The 16,825-nt window shown below is 59.1% G+C and overlaps 36 non-coding genes across 36 annotated transcripts; all 36 read right to left on the minus strand.

Moving 5' to 3' along the window:
• Positions 1-53: 53 nt before the first annotated feature.
• LOC148786474 (5S ribosomal RNA) lies at positions 54-172 on the minus strand. The gene has a single exon (XR_016062398.1). It is a non-coding gene; the product is annotated as a 5S ribosomal RNA (ribosomal RNA).
• A 355-nt stretch (positions 173-527) lies between these two features.
• On the minus strand, positions 528-646 carry LOC148786475 (5S ribosomal RNA). Its single transcript, XR_016062642.1, has one exon. It is a non-coding gene; the product is annotated as a 5S ribosomal RNA (ribosomal RNA).
• Positions 647-1,001: 355 nt separating this feature from the next.
• LOC148786476 (5S ribosomal RNA) lies at positions 1,002-1,120 on the minus strand. The gene has a single exon (XR_016062643.1). It is a non-coding gene; the product is annotated as a 5S ribosomal RNA (ribosomal RNA).
• Positions 1,121-1,475: 355 nt separating this feature from the next.
• LOC148786477 (5S ribosomal RNA) lies at positions 1,476-1,594 on the minus strand. The gene has a single exon (XR_016062126.1). It is a non-coding gene; the product is annotated as a 5S ribosomal RNA (ribosomal RNA).
• Positions 1,595-1,948: 354 nt separating this feature from the next.
• On the minus strand, positions 1,949-2,067 carry LOC148786478 (5S ribosomal RNA). The gene has a single exon (XR_016068066.1). It is a non-coding gene; the product is annotated as a 5S ribosomal RNA (ribosomal RNA).
• A 355-nt stretch (positions 2,068-2,422) lies between these two features.
• On the minus strand, positions 2,423-2,541 carry LOC148786479 (5S ribosomal RNA). The gene has a single exon (XR_016062645.1). It is a non-coding gene; the product is annotated as a 5S ribosomal RNA (ribosomal RNA).
• Positions 2,542-2,896: 355 nt separating this feature from the next.
• LOC148786480 (5S ribosomal RNA) lies at positions 2,897-3,015 on the minus strand. The gene has a single exon (XR_016062646.1). It is a non-coding gene; the product is annotated as a 5S ribosomal RNA (ribosomal RNA).
• Positions 3,016-3,370: 355 nt separating this feature from the next.
• On the minus strand, positions 3,371-3,489 carry LOC148786481 (5S ribosomal RNA). The gene has a single exon (XR_016062647.1). It is a non-coding gene; the product is annotated as a 5S ribosomal RNA (ribosomal RNA).
• Positions 3,490-3,844: 355 nt separating this feature from the next.
• On the minus strand, positions 3,845-3,963 carry LOC148786482 (5S ribosomal RNA). The gene has a single exon (XR_016062649.1). It is a non-coding gene; the product is annotated as a 5S ribosomal RNA (ribosomal RNA).
• A 355-nt stretch (positions 3,964-4,318) lies between these two features.
• LOC148786483 (5S ribosomal RNA) lies at positions 4,319-4,437 on the minus strand. Its single transcript, XR_016068067.1, has one exon. It is a non-coding gene; the product is annotated as a 5S ribosomal RNA (ribosomal RNA).
• A 355-nt stretch (positions 4,438-4,792) lies between these two features.
• LOC148786484 (5S ribosomal RNA) lies at positions 4,793-4,911 on the minus strand. The gene has a single exon (XR_016062650.1). It is a non-coding gene; the product is annotated as a 5S ribosomal RNA (ribosomal RNA).
• Positions 4,912-5,266: 355 nt separating this feature from the next.
• LOC148786485 (5S ribosomal RNA) lies at positions 5,267-5,385 on the minus strand. The gene has a single exon (XR_016061824.1). It is a non-coding gene; the product is annotated as a 5S ribosomal RNA (ribosomal RNA).
• Positions 5,386-5,740: 355 nt separating this feature from the next.
• Positions 5,741-5,859, minus strand: LOC148786486 (5S ribosomal RNA). The gene has a single exon (XR_016068264.1). It is a non-coding gene; the product is annotated as a 5S ribosomal RNA (ribosomal RNA).
• Positions 5,860-6,214: 355 nt separating this feature from the next.
• On the minus strand, positions 6,215-6,333 carry LOC148786487 (5S ribosomal RNA). Its single transcript, XR_016062651.1, has one exon. It is a non-coding gene; the product is annotated as a 5S ribosomal RNA (ribosomal RNA).
• A 355-nt stretch (positions 6,334-6,688) lies between these two features.
• Positions 6,689-6,807, minus strand: LOC148786488 (5S ribosomal RNA). The gene has a single exon (XR_016062652.1). It is a non-coding gene; the product is annotated as a 5S ribosomal RNA (ribosomal RNA).
• A 355-nt stretch (positions 6,808-7,162) lies between these two features.
• On the minus strand, positions 7,163-7,281 carry LOC148786489 (5S ribosomal RNA). The gene has a single exon (XR_016062653.1). It is a non-coding gene; the product is annotated as a 5S ribosomal RNA (ribosomal RNA).
• Positions 7,282-7,636: 355 nt separating this feature from the next.
• LOC148786490 (5S ribosomal RNA) lies at positions 7,637-7,755 on the minus strand. Its single transcript, XR_016062654.1, has one exon. It is a non-coding gene; the product is annotated as a 5S ribosomal RNA (ribosomal RNA).
• Positions 7,756-8,110: 355 nt separating this feature from the next.
• LOC148786491 (5S ribosomal RNA) lies at positions 8,111-8,229 on the minus strand. The gene has a single exon (XR_016068265.1). It is a non-coding gene; the product is annotated as a 5S ribosomal RNA (ribosomal RNA).
• Positions 8,230-8,584: 355 nt separating this feature from the next.
• On the minus strand, positions 8,585-8,703 carry LOC148786492 (5S ribosomal RNA). Its single transcript, XR_016062656.1, has one exon. It is a non-coding gene; the product is annotated as a 5S ribosomal RNA (ribosomal RNA).
• Positions 8,704-9,058: 355 nt separating this feature from the next.
• Positions 9,059-9,177, minus strand: LOC148786493 (5S ribosomal RNA). Its single transcript, XR_016062657.1, has one exon. It is a non-coding gene; the product is annotated as a 5S ribosomal RNA (ribosomal RNA).
• Positions 9,178-9,532: 355 nt separating this feature from the next.
• On the minus strand, positions 9,533-9,651 carry LOC148786494 (5S ribosomal RNA). The gene has a single exon (XR_016062658.1). It is a non-coding gene; the product is annotated as a 5S ribosomal RNA (ribosomal RNA).
• Positions 9,652-10,006: 355 nt separating this feature from the next.
• Positions 10,007-10,125, minus strand: LOC148786495 (5S ribosomal RNA). The gene has a single exon (XR_016062659.1). It is a non-coding gene; the product is annotated as a 5S ribosomal RNA (ribosomal RNA).
• Positions 10,126-10,480: 355 nt separating this feature from the next.
• Positions 10,481-10,599, minus strand: LOC148786496 (5S ribosomal RNA). The gene has a single exon (XR_016062661.1). It is a non-coding gene; the product is annotated as a 5S ribosomal RNA (ribosomal RNA).
• A 355-nt stretch (positions 10,600-10,954) lies between these two features.
• Positions 10,955-11,073, minus strand: LOC148786497 (5S ribosomal RNA). The gene has a single exon (XR_016061849.1). It is a non-coding gene; the product is annotated as a 5S ribosomal RNA (ribosomal RNA).
• Positions 11,074-11,428: 355 nt separating this feature from the next.
• Positions 11,429-11,547, minus strand: LOC148786498 (5S ribosomal RNA). Its single transcript, XR_016061850.1, has one exon. It is a non-coding gene; the product is annotated as a 5S ribosomal RNA (ribosomal RNA).
• A 355-nt stretch (positions 11,548-11,902) lies between these two features.
• LOC148786499 (5S ribosomal RNA) lies at positions 11,903-12,021 on the minus strand. The gene has a single exon (XR_016062662.1). It is a non-coding gene; the product is annotated as a 5S ribosomal RNA (ribosomal RNA).
• Positions 12,022-12,376: 355 nt separating this feature from the next.
• LOC148786500 (5S ribosomal RNA) lies at positions 12,377-12,495 on the minus strand. The gene has a single exon (XR_016062663.1). It is a non-coding gene; the product is annotated as a 5S ribosomal RNA (ribosomal RNA).
• A 355-nt stretch (positions 12,496-12,850) lies between these two features.
• Positions 12,851-12,969, minus strand: LOC148786501 (5S ribosomal RNA). The gene has a single exon (XR_016062664.1). It is a non-coding gene; the product is annotated as a 5S ribosomal RNA (ribosomal RNA).
• A 355-nt stretch (positions 12,970-13,324) lies between these two features.
• Positions 13,325-13,443, minus strand: LOC148786502 (5S ribosomal RNA). Its single transcript, XR_016068337.1, has one exon. It is a non-coding gene; the product is annotated as a 5S ribosomal RNA (ribosomal RNA).
• A 355-nt stretch (positions 13,444-13,798) lies between these two features.
• LOC148786503 (5S ribosomal RNA) lies at positions 13,799-13,917 on the minus strand. Its single transcript, XR_016062665.1, has one exon. It is a non-coding gene; the product is annotated as a 5S ribosomal RNA (ribosomal RNA).
• A 355-nt stretch (positions 13,918-14,272) lies between these two features.
• Positions 14,273-14,391, minus strand: LOC148786504 (5S ribosomal RNA). Its single transcript, XR_016062666.1, has one exon. It is a non-coding gene; the product is annotated as a 5S ribosomal RNA (ribosomal RNA).
• A 355-nt stretch (positions 14,392-14,746) lies between these two features.
• Positions 14,747-14,865, minus strand: LOC148786505 (5S ribosomal RNA). Its single transcript, XR_016062667.1, has one exon. It is a non-coding gene; the product is annotated as a 5S ribosomal RNA (ribosomal RNA).
• Positions 14,866-15,220: 355 nt separating this feature from the next.
• On the minus strand, positions 15,221-15,339 carry LOC148786506 (5S ribosomal RNA). Its single transcript, XR_016062668.1, has one exon. It is a non-coding gene; the product is annotated as a 5S ribosomal RNA (ribosomal RNA).
• Positions 15,340-15,694: 355 nt separating this feature from the next.
• LOC148786507 (5S ribosomal RNA) lies at positions 15,695-15,813 on the minus strand. The gene has a single exon (XR_016062669.1). It is a non-coding gene; the product is annotated as a 5S ribosomal RNA (ribosomal RNA).
• A 355-nt stretch (positions 15,814-16,168) lies between these two features.
• Positions 16,169-16,287, minus strand: LOC148786508 (5S ribosomal RNA). The gene has a single exon (XR_016062670.1). It is a non-coding gene; the product is annotated as a 5S ribosomal RNA (ribosomal RNA).
• A 355-nt stretch (positions 16,288-16,642) lies between these two features.
• On the minus strand, positions 16,643-16,761 carry LOC148786509 (5S ribosomal RNA). The gene has a single exon (XR_016062672.1). It is a non-coding gene; the product is annotated as a 5S ribosomal RNA (ribosomal RNA).
• Positions 16,762-16,825: the final 64 nt, after the last annotated feature.

A 16,825-nucleotide genomic window follows, 5' to 3' on the forward strand; every position in this document is an offset into this window, starting at 1 on the left:
ACGGTCGAGAAAAAGCAGGAAGCTGGACGGGTCGGAGGAGCATTTCGCAAAAAGGGGTGCAATACGAGGACTTCCCAGGGGGTCACCCATCCTAGTACTACTCTCGCCCAAGCACGCTTAACTTCGGAGTTCTGATGGGATCCGGTGCATTAGTGCTGGTATGATCGCACCCGCTGAGATATGCGCGCTTTAACCTTTTATGCTCTAGCAGCGGAGCGACAGGTGGGACGTCGAATCTTCCGGGGGGCGTAACTTTGCGCACTGGTGGAGCCACGCCGCGAGCAGCCTATGCACGCGAAGCTCGCCGCGAGCTCCACGACGTGGACAGCTGGGCTTGCCCCGTTGTGCCACATTTCGTGGCCCAAATTTCGCCGTTTTCGGTGGATTCCGGCGCGTTTTCGATCGTTGGCCGCATTCGTGATGAGTCGGCCGTGGGGTCTCAGGGGGAGATATACAGGGGTTGGGGTGTGCGGAACGGTCGAGAAAAAGCAGGAAGCTGGACGGGTCGGAGGAGCATTTCGCAAAAAGGGGTGCAACACGAGGACTTCCCAGGGGGTCACCCATCCTAGTACTACTCTCGCCCAAGCACGCTTAACTTCGGAGTTCTGATGGGATCCGGTGCATTAGTGCTGGTATGATCGCACCCGCTGAGATATGCGCGCTTTAACCTTTTATGCTCTAGCAGCGGAGCGACAGGTGGGACGTCGAATCTTCCGGGGGGCGTAACTTTGCGCACTGGTGGAGCCACGCCGCGAGCAGCCTATGCACGCGAAGCTCGCCGCGAGCTCCACGACGTGGACAGCTGGGCTTGCCCCGTTGTGCCACATTTCGTGGCCCAAATTTCGCCGTTTTCGGTGGATTCCGGCGCGTTTTCGATCGTTGGCCGCATTCGTGATGAGTCGGCCGTGGGGTCTCAGGGGGAGATATACAGGGGTTGGGGTGTGCGGAACGGTCGAGAAAAAGCAGGAAGCTGGACGGGTCGGAGGAGCATTTCGCAAAAAGGGGTGCAACACGAGGACTTCCCAGGGGGTCACCCATCCTAGTACTACTCTCGCCCAAGCACGCTTAACTTCGGAGTTCTGATGGGATCCGGTGCATTAGTGCTGGTATGATCGCACCCGCTGAGATATGCGCGCTTTAACCTTTCATGCTCTAGCAGCGGAGCGACAGGTGGGACGTCGAATCTTCCGGGGGGCGTAACTTTGCGCACTGGTGGAGCCACGCCGCGAGCAGCCTATGCACGCGAAGCTCGCCGCGAGCTCCACGACGTGGACAGCTGGGCTTGCCCCGTTGTGCCACATTTCGTGGCCCAAATTTCGCCGTTTTCGGTGGATTCCGGAGCGTTTTCGATCGTTGGCCGCATTCGTGATGAGTCGGCCGTGGGGTCTCAGGGGGAGATATACAGGGGTTGGGGTGTGCGGAACGGTCGAGAAAAAGCAGGGAGCTGGACGGGTCGGAGGAGCATTTCGCAAAAAGGGGTGCAACACGAGGACTTCCCAGGGGGTCACCCATCCTAGTACTACTCTCGTCCAAGCACGCTTAACTTCGGAGTTCTGATGGGATCCGATGCATTAGTGCTGGTATGATCGCACCCGCTGAGATATGCGCGCTTTAACCTTTTATGCTCTAGCAGCGAGCGACAGGTGGGACGTCGAATCTTCCGGGGGGCGTAACTTTGCGCACTGGTGGAGCCACGCCGCGAGCAGCCTATGCACGCGAAGCTCGCCGCGAGCTCCACGACGTGGACAGCTGGGCTTGCCCCGTTGTGCCACATTTCGTGGCCCAAATTTCGCCATTTTCGGTGGATTCCGGCGCGTTTTCGATCGTTGGCCGCATTCGTGATGAGTCCGCCGTGGGGTCTCAGGGGGAGATATACAGGGGTTGGGGTGTGCGGAACGGTCGAGAAAAAATAGGAAGCTGGACGGGTCGGAGGAGCATTTCGCAAAAAGGGGTGCAACACGAGGACTTCCCAGGGGGTCACCCATCCTAGTACTACTCTCGCCCAAGCACGCTTAGCTTCGGAGTTCTGATGGGATCCGGTGCATTAGTGCTGGTATGATCGCACCCGCTGAGATATGCGCGCTTTAACCTTTTATGCTCTAGCAGCGGAGCGACAGGTGGGACGTCGAATCTTCCGGGGGGCGTAACTTTGCGCACTGGTGGAGCCACGCCGCGAGCAGCCTATGCACGCGAAGCTCGCCGCGAGCTCCACGACGTGGACAGCTGGGCTTGCCCCCTTGTGCCACATTTCGTGGCCCAAATTTCGCCGTTTTCGGTGGATTCCGGCGCGTTTTCGATCATTGGCCGCATTCGTGATGAGTCGGCCGTGGGGTCTCAGGGGGAGATATACAGGGGTTGGGGTGTGCGGAACGGTCGAGAAAAAGCAGGAAGCTGGACGGGTCGGAGGAGCATTTCGCAAAAAGGGGTGCAACACGAGGACTTCCCAGGGGGTCACCCATCCTAGTACTACTCTCGCCCAAGCACGCTTAACTTCGGAGTTCTGATGGGATCCGGTGCATTAGTGCTGGTATGATCGCACCCGCTGAGATATGCGCGCTTTAACCTTTCATGCTCTAGCAGCGGAGCGACAGGTGGGACGTCGAATCTTCCGGGGGGCGTAACTTTGCGCACTGGTGGAGCCACGCCGCGAGCAGCCTATGCACGCGAAGCTCGCCGCGAGCTCCACGACGTGGACAGCTGGGCTTGCCCCGTTGTGCCACATTTCGTGGCCCAAATTTCGCCGTTTTCGGTGGATTCCGGAGCGTTTTCGATCGTTGGCCGCATTCGTGATGAGTCGGCCGTGGGGTCTCAGGGGGAGATATACAGGGGTTGGGGTGTGCGGAACGGTCGAGAAAAAGCAGGGAGCTGGACGGGTCGGAGGAGCATTTCGCAAAAAGGGGTGCAACACGAGGACTTCCCAGGGGGTCACCCATCCTAGTACTACTCTCGCCCAAGCACGCTTAACTTCGGAGTTCTGATGGGATCCGGTGCATTAGTGCTGGTATGATCGCACCCGCTGAGATATGCGCGCTTTAACCTTTTATGCTCTAGCAGCGGAGCGACAGGTGGGACGTCGAATCTTCCGGGAGGCGTAACTTTGCGCACTGGTGGAGCCACGCCGCGAGCAGCCTATGCACGCGAAGCTCGCCGCGAGCTCCACGACGTGGACAGCTGGGCTTGCCCCGTTGTGCCACATTTCGTGGCCCAAATTTCGCCGTTTTCGGTGGATTCCGGCGCGTTTTCGATCGTTGGCCGCATTCGTGATGAGTCCGCCGTGGGGTCTCAGGGGGAGATATACAGGGGTTGGGGTGTGCGGAACGGTCGAGAAAAAATAGGAAGCTGGACGGGTCGGAGGAGCATTTCGCAAAAAGGGGTGCAACACGAGGACTTCCCAGGGGGTCACCCATCCTAGTACTACTCTCGCCCAAGCACGCTTAACTTCGGAGTTCTGATGGGATCCGGTGCATTAGTGCTGGTATGATCGCACCCGCTGAGATATGCGCGCTTTAACCTTTTATGCTCTAGCAGCGGAGCGACAGGTGGGACGTCGAATCTTCCGGGGGGCGTAACTTTGCGCACTGGTGGAGCCACGCCGCGAGCAGCCTATGCACGCGAAGCTCGCCGCGAGTTCCACGACGTGGACAGCTGGGCTTGCCCCGTTGTGCCCCATTTCGTGGCCCAAATTTTGCCGTTTTCGGTGGATTCCGGTGCGTTTTCGATCGTTGGCCGCATTCGTGATGAGTCGGCCGTGGGGTCTCAGGGGGAGATATACAGGGGTTGGGGTGTGCGGAACGGTCGAGAAAAAGCAGGAAGCTGGACGGGTCGGAGGAGCATTTCGCAAAAAGGGGTGCAACACGAGGACTTCCCAGGGGGTCACCCATCCTAGTACTACTCTCGCCCAAGCACGCTTAACTTCGGAGTTCTGATGGGATCCGGTGCATTAGTGCTGGTATGATCGCACCCGCTGAGATATGCGCGCTTTAACCTTTTATGCTCTAGCAGCGGAGCGACAGGTGGGACGTCGAATCTTCCGGGGGGCGTAACTTTGCGCACTGGTGGAGCCACGCCGCGAGCAGCCTATGCACGCAAAGCTCGCCGCGAGCTCCACGACGTGGACAGCTGGGCTTGCCCCGTTGTGCCACATTTCGTGGCCCAAATTTCGCTGTTTTCGGTGGATTCCGGCGCGTTTTCGATCGTTGGCCGCATTCGTGATGAGTCGGCCGTGGGGTCTCAGGGGGAGATATACAGGGGTTGGGGTGTGCGGAACGGTCGAGAAAAAGCAGGAAGCTGGACGGGTCGGAGGAGCATTTCGCAAAAAGGGGTGCAACACGAGGACTTCCCAGGGGGTCACCCATCCTAGTACTACTCTCGCCCAAGCACGCTTAGCTTCGGAGTTCTGATGGGATCCGGTGCATTAGTGCTGGTATGATCGCACCCGCTGAGATATGCGCGCTTTAACCTTTTATGCTCTAGCAGCGGAGCGACAGGTGGGACGTCGAATCTTCCGGGGGGCGTAACTTTGCGCACTGGTGGAGCCACGCCGCGAGCAGCCTATGCACGCGAAGCTCGCCGCGAGCTCCACGACGTGGACAGCTGGGCTTGCCCCCTTGTGCCACATTTCGTGGCCCAAATTTCGCCGTTTTCGGTGGATTCCGGCGCGTTTTCGATCGTTGGCCGCATTCGTGATGAGTCGGCCGTGGGGTCTCAGGGGGAGATATACAGGGGTTGGGGTGTGCGGAACGGTCGAGAAAAAGCAGGAAGCTGGACGGGTCGGAGGAGCATTTCGCAAAAAGGGGTGCAACACGAGGACTTCCCAGGGGGTCACCCATCCTAGTACTACTCTCGCCCAAGCACGCTTAACTTCGGAGTTCTGATGGGATCCGGTGCATTAGTGCTGGTATGATCGCACCCGCTGAGATATGCGCGCTTTAACCTTTCATGCTCTAGCAGCGGAGCGACAGGTGGGACGTCGAATCTTCCGGGGGGCGTAACTTTGCGCACTGGTGGAGCCACGCCGCGAGCAGCCTATGCACGCGAAGCTCGCCGCGAGCTCCACGACGTGGACAGCTGGGCTTGCCCCGTTGTGCCACATTTCGTGGCCCAAATTTCGCCGTTTTCGGTGGATTCCGGAGCGTTTTCGATCGTTGGCCGCATTCGTGATGAGTCGGCCGTGGGGTCTCAGGGGGAGATATACAGGGGTTGGGGTGTGCGGAACGGTCGAGAAAAAGCAGGGAGCTGGACGGGTCGGAGGAGCATTTCGCAAAAAGGGGTGCAACACGAGGACTTCCCAGGGGGTCACCCATCCTAGTACTACTCTCGCCCAAGCACGCTTAACTTCGAAGTTCTGATGGGATCCGGTGCATTAGTGCTGGTATGATCGCACCCGCTGAGATATGCGAGCTTTAACCTTTTATGCTCTTGCAGCGGAGCGACAGGTGGGACGTCGAATCTTCCGGGGGGCGTAACTTTGCGCACTGGTGGAGCCACGCCGCGAGCAGCCTATGCACGCGAAGCTCGCCGCGAGCTCCACGACGTGGACAGCTGGGCTTGCCCCGTTGTGCCACATTTCGTGGCCCAAATTTCGCCGTTTTCGGTGGATTCCGGCGCGTTTTCGATCGTTGGCCGCATTCGTGATGAGTCCGCCGTGGGGTCTCAGGGGGAGATATACAGGGGTTGGGGTGTGCGGAACGGTCGAGAAAAAATAGGAAGCTGGACGGGTCGGAGGAGCATTTCGCAAAAAGGGGTGCAACACGAGGACTTCCCAGGGGGTCACCCATCCTAGTACTACTCTCGCCCAAGCACGCTTCACTTCGGAGTTCTGATGGGATCCGGTGCATTAGTGCTGGTATGATCGCACCCGCTGAGATATGCGCGCTTTAACCTTTTATGCTCTAGCAGCGGAGCGACAGGTGGGACGTCGAATCTTCCGGGGGGCGTAACTTTGCGCACTGGTGGAGCCACGCCGCGAGCAGCCTATGCACGCGAAGCTCGCCGCGAGCTCCACGACGTGGACAGCTGGGCTTGCCCCGTTGTGCCACATTTCGTGGCCCAAATTTCGCCGTTTTCGGTGGATTCCGGCGCGTTTTCGATCGTTGGCCGCATTCGTGATGAGTCGGCCGTGGGGTCTCAGGGGGAGATATACAGGGGTTGGGGTGTGCGGAACGGTCGAGAAAAAGCAGGAAGCTGGACGGGTCGGAGGAGCATTTCGCAAAAAGGGGTGCAACACGAGGACTTCCCAGGGGGTCACCCATCCTAGTACTACTCTCGCCCAAGCACGCTTAACTTCGGAGTTCTGATGGGATCCGGTGCATTAGTGCTGGTATGATCGCACCCGCTGAGATATGCGCGCTTTAACCTTTTATGCTCTAGCAGCGGAGCGACAGGTGGGACGTCGAATCTTCCGGGGGGCGTAACTTTGCGCACTGGTGGAGCCACGCCGCGAGCAGCCTATGCACGCGAAGCTCGCCGCGAGCTCCACGACGTGGACAGCTGGGCTTGCCCCGTTGTGCCACATTTCGTGGCCCAAATTTCGCCGTTTTCGGTGGATTCCGGCGCGTTTTCGATCGTTGGCCGCATTCGTGATGAGTCGGCCGTGGGGTCTCAGGGGGAGATATACAGGGGTTGGGGTGTGCGGAACGGTCGAGAAAAAGCAGGAAGCTGGACGGGTCGGAGGAGCATTTCGCAAAAAGGGGTGCAACACGAGGACTTCCCAGGGGGTCACCCATCCTAGTACTACTCTCGCCCAAGCACGCTTAACTTCGGAGTTCTGATGGGATCCGGTGCATTAGTGCTGGTATGATCGCACCCGCTGAGATATGCGCGCTTTAACCTTTTATGCTCTAGCAGCGGAGCGACAGGTGGGACGTCGAATCTTCCGGGGGGCGTAACTTTGCGCACTGGTGGAGCCACGCCGCGAGCAGCCTATGCACGCGAAGCTCGCCGCGAGCTCCACGACGTGGACAGCTGGGCTTGCCCCGTTGTGCCACATTTCGTGGCCCAAATTTCGCCGTTTTCGGTGGATTCCGGCGCGTTTTCGATCGTTGGCCGCATTCGTGATGAGTCGGCCGTGGGGTCTCAGGGGGAGATATACAGGGGTTGGGGTGTGCGGAACGGTCGAGAAAAAGCAGGAAGCTGGACGGGTCGGAGGAGCATTTCGCAAAAAGGGGTGCAACACGAGGACTTCCCAGGGGGTCACCCATCCTAGTACTACTCTCGCCCAAGCACGCTTAACTTCGGAGTTCTGATGGGATCCGGTGCATTAGTGCTGGTATGATCGCACCCGCTGAGATATGCGCGCTTTAACCTTTTATGCTCTAGCAGCGGAGCGACAGGTGGGACGTCGAATCTTCCGGGGGGCGTAACTTTGCGCACTGGTGGAGCCACGCCGCGAGCAGCCTATGCACGCGAAGCTCGCCGCGAGCTCCACGACGTGGACAGCTGGGCTTGCCCCGTTGTGCCACATTTCGTGGCCCAAATTTCGCCGTTTTCGGTGGATTCCGGCGCGTTTTCGATCGTTGGCCGCATTCGTGATGAGTCGGCCGTGGGGTCTCAGGGGGAGATATACAGGGGTTGGGGTGTGCGGAACGGTCGAGAAAAAGCAGGAAGCTGGACGGGTCGGAGGAGCATTTCACAAAAAGGGGTGCAACACGAGGACTTCCCAGGGGGTCACCCATCCTAGTACTACTCTCGCCCAAGCACGCTTAACTTCGGAGTTCTGATGGGATCCGGTGCATTAGTGCTGGTATGATCGCACCCGCTGAGATATGCGCGCTTTAACCTTTTATGCTCTAGCAGCGGAGCGACAGGTGGGACGTCGAATCTTCCGGGGGGCGTAACTTTGCGCACTGGTGGAGCCACGCCGCGAGCAGCCTATGCACGCGAAGCTCGCCGCGAGCTCCACGACGTGGACAGCTGGGCTTGCCCCGTTGTGCCACATTTCGTGGCCCAAATTTCGCCGTTTTCGGTGGATTCCGGCGCGTTTTCGATCGTTGGCCGCATTCGTGATGAGTCCGCCGTGGGGTCTCAGGGGGAGATATACAGGGGTTGGGGTGTGCGGAACGGTCGAGAAAAAATAGGAAGCTGGACGGGTCGGAGGAGCATTTCGCAAAAAGGGGTGCAACACGAGGACTTCCCAGGGGGTCACCCATCCTAGTACTACTCTCGCCCAAGCACGCTTCACTTCGGAGTTCTGATGGGATCCGGTGCATTAGTGCTGGTATGATCGCACCCGCTGAGATATGCGCGCTTTAACCTTTTATGCTCTAGCAGCGGAGCGACAGGTGGGACGTCGAATCTTCCGGGGGGCGTAACTTTGCGCACTGGTGGAGCCACGCCGCGAGCAGCCTATGCACGCGAAGCTCGCCGCGAGCTCCACGACGTGGACAGCTGGGCTTGCCCCGTTGTGCCACATTTCGTGGCCCAAATTTCGCCGTTTTCGGTGGATTCCGGCGCGTTTTCGATCGTTGGCCGCATTCGTGATGAGTCGGCCGTGGGGTCTCAGGGGGAGATATACAGGGGTTGGGGTGTGCGGAACGGTCGAGAAAAAGCAGGAAGCTGGACGGGTCGGAGGAGCATTTCGCAAAAAGGGGTGCAACACGAGGACTTCCCAGGGGGTCACCCATCCTAGTACTACTCTCGCCCAAGCACGCTTAACTTCGGAGTTCTGATGGGATCCGGTGCATTAGTGCTGGTATGATCGCACCCGCTGAGATATGCGCGCTTTAACCTTTTATGCTCTAGCAGCGGAGCGACAGGTGGGACGTCGAATCTTCCGGGGGGCGTAACTTTGCGCACTGGTGGAGCCACGCCGCGAGCAGCCTATGCACGCGAAGCTCGCCGCGAGCTCCACGACGTGGACAGCTGGGCTTGCCCCGTTGTGCCACATTTCGTGGCCCAAATTTCGCCGTTTTCGGTGGATTCCGGCGCGTTTTCGATCGTTGGCCGCATTCGTGATGAGTCGGCCGTGGGGTCTCAGGGGGAGATATACAGGGGTTGGGGTGTGCGGAACGGTCGAGAAAAAGCAGGAAGCTGGACGGGTCGGAGGAGCATTTCGCAAAAAGGGGTGCAACACGAGGACTTCCCAGGGGGTCACCCATCCTAGTACTACTCTCGCCCAAGCACGCTTAACTTCGGAGTTCTGATGGGATCCGGTGCATTAGTGCTGGTATGATCGCACCCGCTGAGATATGCGCGCTTTAACCTTTTATGCTCTAGCAGCGGAGCGACAGGTGGGACGTCGAATCTTCCGGGGGGCGTAACTTTGCGCACTGGTGGAGCCACGCCGCGAGCAGCCTATGCACGCGAAGCTCGCCGCGAGCTCCACGACGTGGACAGCTGGGCTTGCCCCGTTGTGCCACATTTCGTGGCCCAAATTTCGCCGTTTTCGGTGGATTCCGGCGCGTTTTCGATCGTTGGCCGCATTCGTGATGAGTCGGCCGTGGGGTCTCAGGGGGAGATATACAGGGGTTGGGGTGTGCGGAACGGTCGAGAAAAAGCAGGAAGCTGGACGGGTCGGAGGAGCATTTCGCAAAAAGGGGTGCAACACGAGGACTTCCCAGGGGGTCACCCATCCTAGTACTACTCTCGCCCAAGCACGCTTAACTTCGGAGTTCTGATGGGATCCGGTGCATTAGTGCTGGTATGATCGCACCCGCTGAGATATGCGCGCTTTAACCTTTTATGCTCTAGCAGCGGAGCGACAGGTGGGACGTCGAATCTTCCGGGGGGCGTAACTTTGCGCACTGGTGGAGCCACGCCGCGAGCAGCCTATGCACGCGAAGCTCGCCGCGAGCTCCACGACGTGGACAGCTGGGCTTGCCCCGTTGTGCCACATTTCGTGGCCCAAATTTCGCCGTTTTCGGTGGATTCCGGCGCGTTTTCGATCGTTGGCCGCATTCGTGATGAGTCGGCCGTGGGGTCTCAGGGGGAGATATACAGGGGTTGGGGTGTGCGGAACGGTCGAGAAAAAGCAGGAAGCTGGACGGGTCGGAGGAGCATTTCACAAAAAGGGGTGCAACACGAGGACTTCCCAGGGGGTCACCCATCCTAGTACTACTCTCGCCCAAGCACGCTTAACTTCGGAGTTCTGATGGGATCCGGTGCATTAGTGCTGGTATGATCGCACCCGCTGAGATATGCGCGCTTTAACCTTTTATGCTCTAGCAGCGGAGCGACAGGTGGGACGTCGAATCTTCCGGGGGGCGTAACTTTGCGCACTGGTGGAGCCACGCCGCGAGCAGCCTATGCACGCGAAGCTCGCCGCGAGCTCCACGACGTGGACAGCTGGGCTTGCCCCGTTGTGCCACATTTCGTGGCCCAAATTTCGCCGTTTTCGGTGGATTCCGGCGCGTTTTCGATCGTTGGCCGCATTCGTGATGAGTCGGCCGTGGGGTCTCAGGGGGAGATATACAGGGGTTGGGGTGTGCGGAACGGTCGAGAAAAAGCAGGAAGCTGGACGGGTCGGAGGAGCATTTCGCAAAAAGGGGTGCAACACGAGGACTTCCCAGGGGGTCACCCATCCTAGTACTACTCTCGCCCAAGCACGCTTAACTTCGGAGTTCTGATGGGATCCGGTGCATTAGTGCTGGTATGATCGCACCCGCTGAGATATGCGCGCTTTAACCTTTTATGCTCTAGCAGCGGAGCGACAGGTGGGACGTCGAATCTTCCGGGGGGCGTAACTTTGCGCACTGGTGGAGCCACGCCGCGAGCAGCCTATGCACGCGAAGCTCGCCGCGAGCTCCACGACGTGGACAGCTGGGCTTGCCCCGTTGTGCCACATTTCGTGGCCCAAATTTCGCCGTTTTCGGTGGATTCCGGCGCGTTTTCGATCGTTGGCCGCATTCGTGATGAGTCGGCCGTGGGGTCTCAGGGGGAGATATACAGGGGTTGGGGTGTGCGGAACGGTCGAGAAAAAGCAGGAAGCTGGACGGGTCGGAGGAGCATTTCGCAAAAAGGGGTGCAACACGAGGACTTCCCAGGGGGTCACCCATCCTAGTACTACTCTCGCCCAAGCACGCTTAACTTCGGAATTCTGATGGGATCCGGTGCATTAGTGCTGGTATGATCGCACCCGCTGAGATATGCGCGCTTTAACCTTTTATGCTCTAGCAGCGGAGCGACAGGTGGGACGTCGAATCTTCCGGGGGGCGTAACTTTGCGCACTGGTGGAGCCACGCCGCGAGCAGCCTATGCACGCGAAGCTCGCCGCGAGCTCCACGACGTGGACAGCTGGGCTTGCCCCGTTGTGCCACATTTCGTGGCCCAAATTTCGCCGTTTTCGGTGGATTCCGGCGCGTTTTCGATCGTTGGCCGCATTCGTGATGAGTCGGCCGTGGGGTCTCAGGGGGAGATATACAGGGGTTGGGGTGTGCGGAACGGTCGAGAAAAAGCAGGAAGCTGGACGGGTCGGAGGAGCATTTCGCAAAAAGGGGTGCAACACGAGGACTTCCCAGGGGGTCACCCATCCTAGTACTACTCTCGCCCAAGCACGCTTAACTTCGGAATTCTGATGGGATCCGGTGCATTAGTGCTGGTATGATCGCACCCGCTGAGATATGCGCGCTTTAACCTTTTATGCTCTAGCAGCGGAGCGACAGGTGGGACGTCGAATCTTCCGGGGGGCGTAACTTTGCGCACTGGTGGAGCCACGCCGCGAGCAGCCTATGCACGCGAAGCTCGCCGCGAGCTCCACGACGTGGACAGCTGAGCTTGCCCCGTTGTGCCACATTTCGTGGCCCAAATTTCGCCGTTTTCGGTGGATTCCGGCGCGTTTTCGATCGTTGGCCGCATTCGTGATGAGTCGGCCGTGGGGTCTCAGGGGGAGATATACAGGGGTTGGGGTGTGCGGAACGGTCGAGAAAAAGCAGGAAGCTGGACGGGTCGGAGGAGCATTTCGCAAAAAGGGGTGCAACACGAGGACTTCCCAGGGGGTCACCCATCCTAGTACTACTCTCGCCCAAGCACGCTTAACTTCGGAGTTCTGATGGGATCCGGTGCATTAGTGCTGGTATGATCGCACCCGCTGAGATATGCGCGCTTTAACCTTTTATGCTCTAGCAGCGGAGCGACAGGTGGGACGTCGAATCTTCCGGGGGGCGTAACTTTGCGCACTGGTGGAGCCACGCCGCGAGCAGCCTATGCACGCGAAGCTCGCCGCGAGCTCCACGACGTGGACAGCTGGGCTTGCCCCGTTGTGCCACATTTCGTGGCCCAAATTTCGCCGTTTTCGGTGGATTCCGGCGCGTTTTCGATCGTTGGCCGCATTCGTGATGAGTCGGCCGTGGGGTCTCAGGGGGAGATATACAGGGGTTGGGGTGTGCGAAACGGTCGAGAAAAAGCAGGAAGCTGGACGGGTCGGAGGAGCATTTCGCAAAAAGGGGTGCAACACGAGGACTTCCCAGGGGGTCACCCATCCTAGTACTACTCTCGCCCAAGCACGCTTAACTTCGGAGTTCTGATGGGATCCGGTGCATTAGTGCTGGTATGATCGCACCCGCTGAGATATGCGCGCTTTAACCTTTTATGCTCTAGCAGCGGAGCGACAGGTGGGACGTCGAATCTTCCGGGGGGCGTAACTTTGCGCACTGGTGGAGCCACGCCGCGAGCAGCCTATGCACGCGAAGCTCACCGCGAGCTCCACGACGTGGACAGCTGGGCTTGCCCCGTTGTGCCACATTTCGTGGCCCAAATTTCGCCGTTTTCGGTGGATTCCGGCGCGTTTTCGATCGTTGGCCGCAATCGTGATGAGTCGGCCGTGGGGTCTCAGGGGGAGATATACAGGGGTTGGGGTGTGCGGAACGGTCGAGAAAAAGCAGGAAGCTGGACGGGTCGGAGGAGCATTTCGCAAAAAGGGGTGCAACACGAGGACTTCCCAGGGGGTCACCCATCCTAGTACTACTCTCGCCCAAGCACGCTTAACTTCGGAGTTCTGATGGGATCCGGTGCATTAGTGCTGGTATGATCGCACCCGCTGAGATATGCGCGCTTTAACCTTTTATGCTCTAGCAGCGGAGCGACAGGTGGGACGTCGAATCTTCCGGGGGGCGTAACTTTGCGCACTGGTGGAGCCACGCCGCGAGCAGCCTATGCACGCGAAGCTCGCCGCGAGCTCCACGACGTGGACAGCTGGGCTTGCCCCGTTGTGCCACATTTCGTGGCCCAAATTTCGCCGTTTTCGGTGGATTCCGGCGCGTTTTCGATCGTTGGCCGCATTCGTGATGAGTCGGCCGTGGGGTCTCAGGGGGAGATATACAGGGGTTGGGGTGTGCGGAACGGTCGAGAAAAAGCAGGAAGCTGGACGGGTCGGAGGAGCATTTCGCAAAAAGGGGTGCAACACGAGGACTTCCCAGGGGGTCACCCATCCTAGTACTACTCTCGCCCAAGCACGCTTGACTTCGGAGTTCTGATGGGATCCGGTGCATTAGTGCTGGTATGATCGCACCCGCTGAGATATGCGCGCTTTAACCTTTTATGCTCTAGCAGCGGAGCGACAGGTGGGACGTCGAATCTTCCGGGGGGCGTAACTTTGCGCACTGGTGGAGCCACGCCGCGAGCAGCCTATGCACGCGAAGCTCGCCGCGAGCTCCACGACGTGGACAGCTGGGCTTGCCCCGTTGTGCCACATTTCGTGGCCCAAATTTCGCCGTTTTCGGTGGATTCCGGCGCGTTTTCGATCGTTGGCCGCATTCGTGATGAGTCGGCCGTGGGGTCTCAGGGGGAGATATACAGGGGTTGGGGTGTGCGGAACGGTCGAGAAAAAGCAGGAAGCTGGACGGGTCGGAGGAGCATTTCGCAAAAAGGGGTGCAACACGAGGACTTCCCAGGGGGTCACCCATCCTAGTACTACTCTCGCCCAAGCACGCTTAACTTCGGAGTTCTGATGGGATCCGGTGCATTAGTGCTGGTATGATCGCACCCGCTGAGATATGCGCGCTTTAACCTTTTATGCTCTAGCAGCGGAGCGACAGGTGGGACGTCGAATCTTCCGGGGGGCGTAACTTTGCGCACTGGTGGAGCCACGCCGCGAGCAGCCTATGCACGCGAAGCTCGCCGCGAGCTCCACGACGTGGACAGCTGGGCTTGCCCCGTTGTGCCACATTTCGTGGCCCAAATTTCGCCGTTTTCGGTGGATTCCGGCGCGTTTTCGATCGTTGGCCGCATTCGTGATGAGTCGGCCGTGGGGTCTCAGGGGGAGATATACAGGGGTTGGGGTGTGCGGAACGGTCGAGAAAAAGCAGGAAGCTGGACGGGTCGGAGGAGCATTTCGCAAAAAGGGGTGCAACACGAGGACTTCCCAGGGGGTCACCCATCCTAGTACTACTCTCGCCCAAGCACGCTTAACTTCGGAGTTCTGATGGGATCCGGTGCATTAGTGCTGGTATGATCGCACCCGCTGAGATATGCGCGCTTTAACCTTTTATGCTCTAGCAGCGGAGCGACAGGTGGGACGTCGAATCTTCCGGGGGGCGTAACTTTGCGCACTGGTGGAGCCACGCCGCGAGCAGCCTATGCACGCGAAGCTCGCCGCGAGCTCCACGACGTGGACAGCTGGGCTTGCCCCGTTGTGCCACATTTCGTGGCCCAAATTTCGCCGTTTTCGGTGGATTCCGGCGCGTTTTCGATCGTTGGCCGCATTCGTGATGAGTCGGCCGTGGGGTCTCAGGGGGAGATATACAGGGGTTGGGGTGTGCGGAACGGTCGAGAAAAAGCAGGAAGCTGGACGGGTCGGAGGAGCATTTCGCAAAAAGGGGTGCAACACGAGGACTTCCCAGGGGGTCACCCATCCTAGTACTACTCTCGCCCAAGCACGCTTAACTTCGGAGTTCTGATGGGATCCGGTGCATTAGTGCTGGTATGATCGCACCCGCTGAGATATGCGCGCTTTAACCTTTTATGCTCTAGCAGCGGAGCGACAGGTGGGACGTCGAATCTTCCGGGGGGCGTAACTTTGCGCACTGGTGGAGCCACGCCGCGAGCAGCCTATGCACGCGAAGCTCGCCGCGAGCTCCACGACGTGGACAGCTGGGCTTGCCCCGTTGTGCCACATTTCGTGGCCCAAATTTCGCCGTTTTCGGTGGATTCCGGCGCGTTTTCGATCGTTGGCCGCATTCGTGATGAGTCGGCCGTGGGGTCTCAGGGGGAGATATACAGGGGTTGGGGTGTGCGGAACGGTCGAGAAAAAGCAGGAAGCTGGATGGGTCGGAGGAGCATTTCGCAAAAAGGGGTGCAACACGAGGACTTCCCAGGGGGTCACCCATCCTAGTACTACTCTCGCCCAAGCACGCTTAACTTCGGAGTTCTGATGGGATCCGGTGCATTAGTGCTGGTATGATCGCACCCGCTGAGATATGCGCGCTTTAACCTTTTATGCTCTAGCAGCGGAGCGACAGGTGGGACGTCGAATCTTCCGGGGGGCGTAACTTTGCGCACTGGTGGAGCCACGCCGCGAGCAGCCTATGCACGCGAAGCTCGCCGCGAGCTCCACGACGTGGACAGCTGGGCTTGCCCCGTTGTGCCACATTTCGTGGCCCAAATTTCGCCGTTTTCGGTGGATTCCGGCGCGTTTTCGATCGTTGGCCGCATTCGTGATGAGTCGGCCGTGGGGTCTCAGGGGGAGATATACAGGGGTTGGGGTGTGCGGAACGGTCGAGAAAAAGCAGGAAGCTGGACGGGTCGGAGGAGCATTTCGCAAAAAGGGGTGCAACACGAGGACTTCCCAGGGGGTCACCCATCCTAGTACTACTCTCGCCCAAGCACGCTTAACTTCGGAGTTCTGATGGGATCCGGTGCATTAGTGCTGGTATGATCGCACCCGCTGAGATATGCGCGCTTTAACCTTTTATGCTCTAGCAGCGGAGCGACAGGTGGGACGTCGAATCTTCCGGGGGTCGTAACTTTGCGCACTGGTGGAGCCACGCCGCGAGCAGCCTATGCACGCGAAGCTCGCCGCGAGCTCCACGACGTGGACAGCTGGGCTTGCCCCGTTGTGCCACATTTCGTGGCCCAAATTTCGCCGTTTTCGGTGGATTCCGGCGCGTTTTCGATCGTTGGCCGCATTCGTGATGAGTCGGCCGTGGGGTCTCAGGGGGAGATATACAGGGGTTGGGGTGTGCGGAACGGTCGAGAAAAAGCAGGAAGCTGGACGGGTCGGAGGAGCATTTCGCAAAAAGGGGTGCAACACGAGGACTTCCCAGGGGGTCACCCATCCTAGTACTACTCTCGCCCAAGCACGCTTAACTTCGGAGTTCTGATGGGATCCGGTGCATTAGTGCTGGTATGATCGCACCCGCTGAGATATGCGCGCTTTAACCTTTTATGCTCTAGCAGCGGAGCGACAGGTGGGACGTCGAATCTTCCGGGGGGCGTAACTTTGCGCACTGGTGGAGCCACGCCGCGAGCAGCCTATGCACGCGAAGCTCGCCGCGAGCTCCACGACGTGGACAGCTGGGCTTGCCCCGTTGTGCCACATTTCAGGGCCCAAATTTCGCCGTTTTCGGTGGATTCCGGCGCGTTTTCGATCGTTGGCCGCATTCGTGATGAGTCGGCCGTGGGGTCTCAGGGGGAGATATACAGGGGTTGGGGTGTGCGGAACGGTCGAGAAAAAGCAGGAAGCTGGACGGGTCGGAGGAGCATTTCGCAAAAAGGGGTGCAACACGAGGACTTCCCAGGGGGTCACCCATCCTAGTACTACTCTCGCCCAAGCACGCTTAACTTCGGAGTTCTGATGGGATCCGGTGCATTAGTGCTGGTATGATCGCACCCGCTGAGATATGCGCGCTTTAACCTTTTATGCTCTAGCAGCGGAGCGACAGGTGGGACGTCGAAT

Source organism: Sesamum indicum, linkage group LG10, assembly GCF_026168435.1.
Source record: "Sesamum indicum cultivar Baizhima isolate 11 linkage group LG10, ASM2616843v1, whole genome shotgun sequence".
In the NCBI taxonomy this organism is placed as follows: domain Eukaryota; kingdom Viridiplantae; phylum Streptophyta; class Magnoliopsida; order Lamiales; family Pedaliaceae; genus Sesamum; species Sesamum indicum.